This window comes from Symphalangus syndactylus, chromosome 19 (assembly GCF_028878055.3).
Source record: "Symphalangus syndactylus isolate Jambi chromosome 19, NHGRI_mSymSyn1-v2.1_pri, whole genome shotgun sequence".
NCBI classification, from domain to species: Eukaryota; Metazoa; Chordata; class Mammalia; order Primates; family Hylobatidae; genus Symphalangus; species Symphalangus syndactylus.
Window position 1 is genome coordinate 31,930,585 of NC_072434.2, and position 12,442 is coordinate 31,943,026.

Genomic DNA, 12,442 nt, shown 5'->3' on the forward strand with positions numbered 1-12,442 from the left:
TATTTTTAAAATGAAAAATGTGTTGCTCGCTAATGGGCTAGACATACATAACTTTATCCTATCGTGGATATTACTGTATTTGTTATCTTTTTTTGATTTTGGTTTTATTTAATTATCCTTAGTAAGTGAATTCTGTAATTTCTATCATTATCTTAAATTAATTTTTGAAATTGTAAATATATGTGTGTAGGAATATAATGCATGCGTTTTTACTTTCCCAATAAAGAGAAAATTAATAATTATAACAACTGAATTTGCTTTTCATTGTAATATTAGCTTCCACCATCATTTGTAATATACCTCGCAGGATTTGGAGAGAGCACTTTAAAATTTTATAAACTGAAGATTTCTATTTAGTCTATTTAGTAGGTTCTCTGGAAGTAAAAATATAAAAATTCTTACATTTGAGCTTGTGAGATTCCCAGCAAAATTTTATTAGTTGTTTGTAATTCTGGAATAAGAGACATGTAATTATTAACAACTTTCATGCAGACTTGTAACATTTGTGAATACAGTCAGAAATGAATAAAAATTATTTAGTTAAATAACTTGAAATACTTTTTAATAAAAACAACTCTTCACAAAAAGTATAACCCAAAGTCAATATGTTATCTTGTCCCTATTTTCTTAAAAAAGTTATTCTTGAAAATTCTATTATTTTATATTTTATTTATTTTTATTGATGTGTAATATTTGTACATATTTATGGGATACATGTGATATTTTGTTACATGCATAGACTGTGTAATGATCAAGTCAAGACATTTAGAGTACCCTTTCTCTAATGATTTAGAGTATCATTTCTATACAGTGGGAACATTGCAGGTCCTCTTTTCTGGGTATTTTGAAAGATTTAGTACATTACTGTTAACTATAGTCATCCTACTCTGCTGGTAAACATTAGCACTTATTCCTTCTATTTAACTGTGTGTGTTACCTATTAACCAATCTAAAAGAAATCTCCTATTATTTGGCTACTCCTATTATTTGGGGAATAGGCTTCATCCAGAGCAGACGCAGCAGAATGCCTAGGAGTAGAACACAGGGTCAGTATGTGGAGAGCTGGATGCTTCCCTGCCTTCTGTGAAGAGCCACTTTGCCTTTACATCATTCATTACCAGTGGAGTTTGAATCGTTTGGTTAAGTTTCCCAAAGTTAACATGTGTTCATGCTTGACTGCTTGAGATGTAGAAGTAACAACCCCTAACAGAAATTGCAAACATCTATCCTTAGCCTTGTCATTAAGGTTAATGATATGAGAATATGAAGTATCCAGTTTTAAGAAGATGGAAATTCAGGATATGTTTATTTTGTACTGACTCGTTCAGAAGTATATTTTACAGAAGGCTTTGTCTCACTTTTTATTGTTTTAGGGAAAAACTATGTGAATTGCTTTAGTTTGAACATACAATAATGTTTATTTATTAGGGTTTATTTTGAAAAGTTGAGTCACGTTAAATAACAGCCAATAACTTTTAGAATGAGATAATAGAAATAGTTGTTTCTGATCAGAGAAAATTTCTTCATTATTCACATTTTAAGATTCTTTGCTAATAACTGTCTTTGACTTAAATTTAACCAGAAATGTGATGTAATCTGCCAAAACTATATTAGCATCAAAAGCATGAATTTTCATAAGCCAAATAAGAGGCTAGGGGACAGTGAATCAAGCTTCTTATAGAAAGCAATTTTGAATATTTAATTAATATGTATAATAAGCAATTATACATATCATACAAACATATGTGAGAGCATCATAGTAACATTTTTGCATGTGCAAGAATTCCAAAGGTTTTGTTTTCATATGCTTTAGCCAAACAAGTTAATTGAAGGTGAATTATAACAAATAAGGAAGAAAATTGCAAACAAAAAATATAGAAGAGAAACTCTAATCCATGAGTTCAAGGAAAATAAGTCACAGGAAAAGATATGTATTGCAGCAGGCATATAGAAAACATTCATTCTGAAATGAATAAAAAGCAACAATTAGAGTGCTTTGACAAAAAGGGAGGTTCTATGCACTAGATGGTAAGAATATGGTAAAAGTGGATTAACCTCCGGTCAAGGAGAAAACTATTAGAACTCATGAAGGGAAAAATAATAAACTATGAAATAAAATATACCCCAAATATAAAGCAAAATATAATGTGGCATTAGATCGAACAATTTTTTTTTTTTTTTTGAGACAGGTTCTCACTCTGTTGTTCAAGGTGAAGTACAGTAGAGCAATCACGACTCATTATAGCTTCAACTTCCTGGGCTCAGTTCATTTTTCCACCTCAATCTCATGAGTAGCTGGAACTACAAGCATGCACCACCATGCCCAGCTAGGCTAATTTTTGTAATTTTTGTAGAAACAGGGTTTTGTCATGTTGCCTAGACTGGTCTTGAATTCCTGGGCTCAAGTAATCTACCTGCCTCAGCCTGCCAAAGTGCTGGGATTACAGGTGTGAGCCACCGGGCCCAGGTAGATTGGACAGTTAATTATATACCAGTCAGGTTATTTCTGCCAGCATGGATATTAACATCATTGTCTTTTAAGATACATAGAGGTCTTACATAGTATACATAGAGAAGGAATTATAAACACACAATTTGAATATTTATGAAGTCAGAATACTGTTGTTTGTTGCTTATAATAGTTTTAGTTACACTGTTGTTGGAAAATACTGATGGATGATTTTTAATTCTACAACTGGGCTTTAGAATTTTCTTTGGTATGGCTTCCATATTTCTTGAAACTTTCACTTCCTGCCATAACCATCTTAGCTCATTCTTCTAAAGAAATATTAGCTTTCTTTCTAGCCACATTTGTTACTATCTTAGAGCTTTCGTGCCAGCTACTTGTTTAGTGTTTAATGTTTTCTCTAGATTTGGCATGGCTTGCTTCTTCCTGCCAATCAAGCTTTAAGTTAAAGCATTTTTATACAGACTTTCTCTAACAACTAGATCTAAAGCAGAGATTCTTTTTTTTCCATTGTGGGGAATGTAAGTTTTGTGTGGATATAAGCTTTGTATGGATATTTTTCATATCTGCTGGGTAAATATTTGGGAGTTGAATCACTGACTGTTTATAAGTGTATCTTTAACTTAATAGGAAACTGCTGAACTATTTATTTCCCAGTTAATTGTATCATTTTATATTCCCACCAACAATGAATGAGAGGTCCAGTTGATCCACACTTTTAACAACTCTAGGTATTAACAAACTTTGAAATTTTAGCCATCTTAACAACTATGTGATGGAGTATTCTTATGGTTTAGTTTGTATTTCTCAAATGATTAACAATGTTGGATGTATTTCCACATGCTTGTGCATCACACACACATACACACACACACACACCACATTTGGTGAAATGCTGCTCATGTTTTTGCACATTTCTTTTTAATCAGGTTGATTATCTTACAAATGAGTTCAAAAATTTGCTATATATATAGGATACACAACCTTTTCCTGATACATATTTTGCAAATATTTTCTTCCAATCTGTTTCTGGTCTTTCCATTTTTGTATCATTGACCTAAAAAAGAAATTTGTTCATTTTAACATTTGTAGATGTCAAGTATCAATATTACTCTTTCATTGTTTCTACTTTTGTGTTGTATCTGAAGCATTTGCAAATATTTTCTCATATTTTCTTCATGAAGTTTTAGAGTTTTAGTTTTTTTATTGAGATCTTTGATCCATTTTTAGTTATTTTTTGTGAATGTTAAGAGGAAAAAAATTATGGTTTACTTTTTTTCCTACTGTTTTTCTACTACCATTTGTGCATATTAGGGGGTCTTTTTGCAAAAATAAAGCAACTTCCTTTTCTGTTTAAACTAGTTTGAATGGATTCTACTGCCTTCAACTAGGAAGTCAGCCTAATAGATATGTTATATTGAAAAGAGTAAAGAGATGAAGCAGGGGAGGAAGACAAAGCATTCAAGTCAGAAGCCTTTAATAAGATGGTTTAACTTCATCTTGAAGAAAGGGAGCCAATGAAGAATTTTAGGAAAAGAAGATACATGGTTATATTTATACTTTAAAGTGTACTCTAGCTTCAGTGAGCAGGAACAATGCATATGGCTTGCTGCTATCTCATTTATAGTACTAACTATTTATTTGTCCCATAAACACAACAAAGAAATATAAAAGCATTTAAAGAGCAGTTGAAGAACTGATGGTTATAAATGTATCCTCTTATTCTGAGCATTAATCATTGTCTTGTTACTATGCTAAATACTCAGTAACTTAGTTCATGTGCTCAAGTCCTATGTCTTCTAGGTGGTAGAGCTGAAGAGGATAAATGAACATTGCTTTACTTTACTAGAGAAAGTAACAGTTAACCACTTATGTGTTTGTTATTGGTAAAATTTTACTTTAATAAAGGATGAACTGCTAAATATAGGCCTTGTACTGTGTATGCATGTGAGTAAGTAAACACTCACAGCAAACCTTTGGTATTTGTATAAGCATACTATTTGGAATCAGAGCCAGAGAGTAAACAATAACATTGTTAAATGCAGACAACATCATTCCACATTTCCATAGTGGATAATTACAAACCTATCTCTGATGTTAGTCAATGTTTTGACAAAAATAATAGAGTAAGAGAGAGGGAAAGAGAGAAATAACGAAAGAACAAAAATAAAAAGTAGGAGGATGAAGAGTTTTCCTTAACTCTAATGGGAAGACTAAGTTAAAAACAATGTAACTGAAGACATATTCTGAATTTACTTTCTGAGAATCATTTGCATACTTGCAAAAGAGGACTAATTATTTAAATTTAGGCAGATAGGTAAGCAAATGGAATATGATACTGTTCAAATATAAAATCACTAATTGTTGTAGAACATTCTGAAGATGTTTTACACAGTATAAGTTGATTATCATGAATTAGGATGTGTGCTCATCAAGCAAGGATAAGAGCTAAAATATTATTTGATCTATCAAAAGTTTTAGGGAAAGCTTTGAAGACTTATTACATTAATTATCATTTTATCATATGCTAATCACACTAAGTTTGATTCTACATTTTCTTTTACAATATATATTTTTTAATTATATCAAGTGAATTCAACAGATTTAACAGAAAGGTCAACTCGGTAGATTTTGAGTTTTCAACAGCTGACTGTTATTAAAAAAAGAAAAATATATAGTTTTAAAAATTCATACTTGTAAAGGTTTGAAATGGCATATTAATTAAAGAATATATCTGAAAAGAAAATAAGTGTGAGTAAATTATGCCATATTAAAATTTTTTGTTATTTTGTTCAGAATGATATGTAACCCTAAAACATCGCTTTATTACTTCATTGTCTTACGTCTTGTTCATTTTCCTTTTTTTCATTACTTTTCCTCAGAATAGATTTTATAGGGGTTCCATTTTTTCTCCTTAGTTGATTTCACATATTTCTTATATATATCTTCATTCATTAATCCATCCAGTTTTTAATGGTTACTCAGTGTCACCTTAATCAGCCAAACCCATTCATAACAAGATTTGTTGACAAGTGCTGGATTTTCTGCAAGAGCTTCTTTAATTTTGGTTGCTTCTCCTGATAGAGGAGAACAAAGTTCAGTAGCAGCTTTCACACTTTCCAATGTCCAAAATCCATTTTATTTGTTTAATTTTGTCTCAATTTCAGTCAAACTGTATTAAACGTCTCCCAAAGTTTCCCGTGCAAACCTTCCAACTCCCACTGTTCCAATACCATTTTCAGTTGTTACCCATTCACATTGGTCTGCGAATTTATATACTGAGAGCTGAGCCAGGCCATGTACATAGTACAGAAAGCACTTTCCTCAGCCCCAGGGCCAAAGTGGGCAGGACAGTCCCACAGGGTTCCAGCTACTACCAGTGTCTAGTTCACCTGGGTGCCAAGGGTAGTTGTTCAGCACCTGGGCAGCCCCAGGTCAGGAAGGCCCCAGGCTGGAGTGAACCAGAACATGGTTCTTGTCCATTTTCTAATTATAATATGACCTGTCAGTTTTGAGCAGGGATGGAATTTAATTGGACTTTGATATTTAGAAAAATATTGGAAGAACTGAGAAATCAAAGTTCAGAAAGTTCACCATTACTATCTCAACCAAAAGTTTAGAAGCATGTTGTCACCAACAACTCCCTGAGAAACTGCCACATTTCTTCATTTAAAAACAACAACAAAAAAAACAAAAAAAAAACCTTTTATTTTAGGTTCAGAGGTAAATGTATAGATTTGTCATATAAATAAATTCTGTGTCACGGGGGTTTGTTTGGTGTACAGATAGTTTTGTCACCCAGGTAATAAACATAGTACTTGATAGGTAGTATTTTGATTCTCTCCCTCCTCCCACCCCCGACCTTCAAGGAGGCCTTGGTGTCTGTTGTTCCCTTCATTGTGTCCGTATGCATTCAAAGTTTAGCTGCCATTTACAAATAAAAACATTTGGTGTTTGATTTTCTGATCCTGTTTTAGTTTGCTTAGAATAATGGCCTGCAGCTTCATCCATGTTGCTGCAAAAGATAAGATCTCATTATTTTTTATGGCTGCATAGTCTTCTATGATGTATATGTACCACATTTTCTTTATTCAGTCCATGGTTGACAGGCATTTAGGCTGTTTCCATATCTTTGCTATTGTGAAGAGTGCTGCAATGAACATACATATCCATGCATCTTTATAGTAGACTGATTTATATTTCTTTGGGTTTATACCCAATAATCAGATTGCTGGGTTGAATATTTCTGCCTTTGGGTTCTTTGAGAAATCGCTAAACTGCTTTCCACAACAGCTGAACTAATTTACATTTCCACCAGCTGTGTAGAAGCATTCTCTTTTCTCCACAACTTTGCCAGCATTTATTTTTTGACCTTTTAATATAGCCATTCCCATTGGTGTAAGATGGTATCTCATTGTGGTTTTGCGTTGCATGTCTCTAATTATCAGTGATGTTGAGCATTTTTTTAATTTACTTGTTAGGCATGTCTATGTCTTCTTTTGAAAAATCTCTGTCCATGTCCTTTGCCCACTTTTTAATGAGGTTGTTTGTTTTTTGCTCGTTAATTTAAGTTCCTTATAGAGTCTAGATATTAGAACTTTGTCATGTGCATAGTTTGCAAATATTCTCTCCCATTCTGTACGTTCTATGCAGAAGCTTTCTAAATGTTCAGGGAGAAATTAGGCAATGACAACATGGGTGGATCTCCACAGCTCGCCAGGAAGCTTGTGTCTGATCACAACTACCTCTGAAAAATAATGGCTTATCCATTTTTTTCTACCTTCCTAATCCTGCATTAGTGCCTTTCATTGGCAAACTCTGACCTGAACAATGTTGGGAAGGATATGGATATGTAGTTCATGCCCTCGTCTTGCTGATGAAGAAGAGATCTTAAAAAGGTGTGGGTAAAAGAATGTGGTATTGGTTGAATATGGAAGATTTAAATATTAACTTTTATTTCTGCTTCTAATTAATGGATAATTGAACTAAGTTAACCTGCCTAGAAAAATAATTAAGTAATACTCTAAGTAAATATTGAAAACATTATTAACAGAATAATTAAATGTTTAATAATGGTAGTAGAATAGATTATTAAACTATTTTAAACATTTTAATACACAAATGAAATTATCTTAAATTAAAATTTGTCATCTGATAATATTCAAATTACACTAAAAAGCCATTTGTCCTACTTTCTTACACTTATCTCCATTTATATCCTAAACTTAAGTGCTGCCAGTACCAGAATTGCCCTGCTCATATGTTTGCTCATGTTAGTCCACTGTGTAGATTAGCCTTACAGCTTAATCTCCGAATTTCAAAGTTCTACATTGTATTGTTCTTGACTGTCCTGAGGATGGTGAGAATCTTGTTCATTTGCTGATTCTGTGGCTCTTGAGAGGACTTCTGGGAATTTTGAAGAGCAAATTCAAATTCTAGACTTTTCAATTGAGTCTATATAAATAAGTCTTTATCCTTGGTGCACATCCCCCAGTCAGTATTTATTGAATATTTATTACATCTTAGCCATTCTTAGTGGAACTAAGAATTCTTGCCACCTGAATATATCAGCTTGAAGACAACAAGTCAGGGGTTAAATCTAAAATGGTTTTGGTGCATGGCCCTAGACTAGAAGACTACATGATTGCAATAAGGAATGGAGATCTGTTCACTGTTTTATAATTTTCCATTTCATAGACTTGAAGTCCCATTTGCTCATAGGTAGATTTTATTTATTGGTTTCTTCTGAATTGGATGTGTTGGGAAATCTTTTTCCCAGGGAATTTCAGCTTGGCAGTCCAAAAGATCTTAAGATCTTGAAATGGAGTGAGGTGAGTTGGTAGAAAAAAGCAGGAGGACCATTTTTATTCCATCCTCTAATTTAGCCTTATCAGGAAAACAAGAAAAAGAAACAACTGACATTTTATTTTCTAACTGACTCCAGAGTGAATTTCTTAATTGGTTAAATACCTGGGGTTGAAAATAATGCTATTAATTAGCACTCACAAACCTAGCATAACTGAAGCATAAATGTCTTCAGTTACATTTATAATTATAGGAACTATATATTTTTTCCTATAGTTACAATGCTTTATGCTGTCTTATTTGCATTTATCTCCAATAACAACTAATATACTGTCCTGTAATTTGTACATGTAGTATATACAATAAAATATATAATACTTTACATACACATCATATATAGTATAATAATGTGTTACATATGTTACATATATAATGCATTACTATATAGTATATGTAATATACTATATGATATGTAATAAATTATATATGTAACATATAATATATAACACATTACATATGTAACATATATAATAATATATTATATATGTTTCATGTTAAACACAAAAAACATATTTATATTCTATATTCTTTCAGCATATGAGAATGTTCTTAATACATTATATATATGAGTATACATATATTAGCATATATATGAGAATATTCTTTCAGCATGTATATATGAGAATTTTCTAACTACAGCTTACATAATTGGACAGAAAACCACATTGTGTTTTGCTCATGCAAAGACTAAAATCTTCCAAGAGACCTATGTATTTGGTTGGAAAATTTGATACCTCACTTGAGAAGCATAGTTACTTATCAGTAGATGGCTGCTGACCTGCTTTTAAAGGATTTTAAGTTCAACTAACAGAATTTCAATTTTGCTGAATAGAATATGCATGGTATATTTGCTTAGGACAATAGAGAAAGGTGAATACATTTGTCTTAAAAGGGAAAGGGAAAAGAGATGTGACATGACTATAAGCCAGTGATGAAATAATTTTATTTTCCTGAATGTTATAGGACATAAAACTCCAAGATGTATAATATAAATCTTATGAATTATTAATTAAGCTTGAAATTATTTTGTTTCTTTAGTGATAATTGGGGCAAGTGCTAAGGGTAGTTTCAAGGTGGCTGAACTTAGGCTGAACAGGATGCCCACTTAGATCCATTTCCTCTCAGTCTATTCTGTGTGACAGGTTTCTTGAGCACTCAGAACTTGTTGGGGTGCATATGTGAATGACATTTATTTTTCTCCAATAGCTTCCAACAAATATCTGCTTAATTTCTTTTTAAAACCATTAATACTATTTGAAATTTATATCATTAAAACAGACAATTTGCAATGAAAATTGACGTAAGGTTGTAAAATATAGAGTATGCAATTTCTAGATCAATCATCCCAATTTTAAACCTCCATTACCTATGCAATCGAACCTTACCTCTCTGTCTGCTTCCAGTACCTGGAGGCTTAGAGGCTTCCATGCCTGTTTTCACTCCTCCTCTTCCTTCACTCTTCTTCCTGTATCTACTCTAGAGTTAAGGGTGGGGAATGAAAAAATTGGAGAATGTATTAATTTCCTAAAGTTGCCTTAACAAAGTACCACAAGCAGTGTAGCTTAAAACAACTGAAATTTGATACGGGAGCATGGCAGGGAAGTTCTGGGTGGAGAAGAGCGGGGTCCCTGGTGGGGGCTCCACCCTGGGGCCTATGCCCAAGAACCTAAGTGAGGAGAAGCACTCCTCTTTTCATGCCTAAATGTTGCACTTTCCAAGATCACTCTGGCCCACCACGGCCCCCCATCCTGTGCCCATAAAAACTCTGAAACCCTAGTGGGCAGACACAAGCAACTGGACGTCGAGAGGAGCAGAAGAGCAAAAGAGCTCACTGATAGACACCAGCAGACACTGGCAGGCCATCAGATGGCGGGATGACATAGAATTCTGTTGGGGGCCGTCAGAGGAGAGCTGGCCACTGGGTGGCCCGACTCCAGGGGAAGACCATCTTTCCACTCCATTCCCATGCTGGCCTCCTCATCCATCTCACTGAGAGCTACTTCCATCACTCAATAAAACCTTGTACCCATCCTCCAAGCTCACATGTGATCTGATTTTTTCTGGCACACTAGGGCAAGAACCCAGGATACAGAAAGGCCTTTGTCCTTGCAATAAGGCAGAGGGTATAATTGAGCTAATTAACACAAGCTGCCTGCAGATGGCAAAACTGAGAGTGCACACTGTAACACAGGCCTACTGGGGCTTCAGGAGCTGTAAACAGTCAACCCTAAACACTACCATGGGCCTGAGCCCCAAAACACTCCATAGATCTGCCTGTCTGCATGTTCCCCCCAGGGGTTTGAGCAGTGGGCCACCTAAGAGGGGAGCCACACCTCTGTCACATGCCCTGTGAGGGGGTGAGGGAACTCCTCCCGTCTCAAATTCACTCTAGCAAACTATTGTGGAAGTTTGATGTCTGAGGCAAAGGTGTTGGTGGAATTGGTTCCTTCCGAGGGCTGTGAAGGAGGATCTGTTCCTTGCCTCACTTCTAGTTTTGGGTGACAACCAGCATTCGTTGTTATTTTCTTAACTTTTAGAGGCACCAATCCACTCTCTGATTACACCATCATGTGGTATTCTCCCAGAATCTCAGTGTCTCCTTATAAGTACATTAGTTATATTGGATTAAAGACTCATCCTCCTCCTTTATGGTCTCACCTTAACTAATTACACCTACGGTGACCTCATTTACAAATAAAGTCACACACATCCAGAAGTACCGGGTATTAGAACTGCAACATATATTTTCCTGAATGCACAATTTAATCCATACCAAAGAAATATACAAACAATGATTTTCTCAATTTATGATGCTTTAGTGCTGCCTTGGCTTTCTGGTAAAAAAATATATATGATTCTGTGGGGCAGAATACAGTCTCCCTTCTGTGGCTTATTCCTTGACATGAAAAATTCATGAACTGACTAATTTCCTACTCAGCACCTGTCTCTGTGGTCTATGCAAGCCTTTTCCTGTTGGAGTGTCCCATTGAGAAACTGACCTCTCAAATTCTGGTAGGGAACCATAAAGTTAATTTTATTTAGCTAATTTTCCTATTAAACTATAGGAAACACACCTATTGCCTGACCAAAGCAGGAAACTATCAGCTGATTTGTTGTTTTTTCTTCTTTCTGCCTTGTCATATTTTTTAGAATTTCTTTCCACTTGCTCAAATTCCTAGAGAAAACTGATCAGCAAATCCATTGAATAATAATAATGCATTGGAAGTGAATGGCCTGGCTTTCTATCAGTCACATTATCTTCAGAAATATTTGTTTTGGAGCCCACCTCTTTGACTAGGCAGTGAGGAATGCTTTATAAGATTTTAAGAGTCTTTTGATGGCATAATACAAACATCAACACTCGATAGATGAAAGACAGGATTTTTATTGTTACTTACAGCTCTGAATGAGAGAAGGCTTCCAGGCAGGGCCACACAAGGATTGCAACCTAGGGACAGAGTAACAACAAGTTGGAGCTGTTGGGGAAGCTCATGCATGGACATCAGGGTAGGGTTAGCTAGGTTTTCTGGGCTCCCTATGAATTGGCTAATTTGATAATTTAATAATTTAAGTTGCCTGGAACATGGCCTTGGGTCAAATAGGGCAAGGGCATAGTAGCCTGGAGTTGAGAGCCCAATGAGGGGAGAGGCTGTTGTAGAATGGGAATAAACTGGCCTCAATACTGGGTCAAAACAGCACAATTAAAAAACAAAAACAAAACCTTATATTACAGGGAAAAACCCCACTGTTAACCAGTAAGGAATGATAAAGGCATAATCTCTTACTAAGGTCACCATACCACTATTTATTCTGTCTTCTGTAATTCCTAAGTCTTCTGCTTGCGTGCGATATTTGAGCATATCATACCCCTCTGAGGTGTATATCTGGTGGCTCTTGGCTGTCTCCAGTAATATTTTGGTGATACTCCACTCCCACTTTATTCAGCTTTGGTGCTTTAGGAAAGAGCTTTCCATCTTTTTGTGACAATAATTAAAATATTCCATTTGATGTTTTTTGTAATGGCATTTAGTATGCTCTATTTCTTCAGTAAAATAAAGTTATACCAATTAAACCAATATTCTCTGTCAGAACAGGAAATACATACTAATG

At 34.5% G+C, this 12,442-nt stretch overlaps 1 long non-coding RNA gene across 1 annotated transcript in view; it reads right to left on the minus strand.

Moving 5' to 3' along the window:
- Nucleotides 1-1,678: 1,678 nt before the first annotated feature.
- LOC134731975 (uncharacterized) overlaps nt 1,679-12,442 on the minus strand; it is a 172,649-nt gene continuing 161,885 nt past the window's right edge. Inside the window, exons 3-5 of the long non-coding RNA XR_010114734.1 lie at nt 11,731-11,780; nt 9,718-9,808; nt 1,679-3,524 (exon numbers count right to left, since the gene is read on the minus strand). This is a non-coding gene — a long non-coding RNA (uncharacterized lncRNA). The remainder of the gene's footprint in view (nt 3,525-9,717; nt 9,809-11,730; nt 11,781-12,442) is intronic.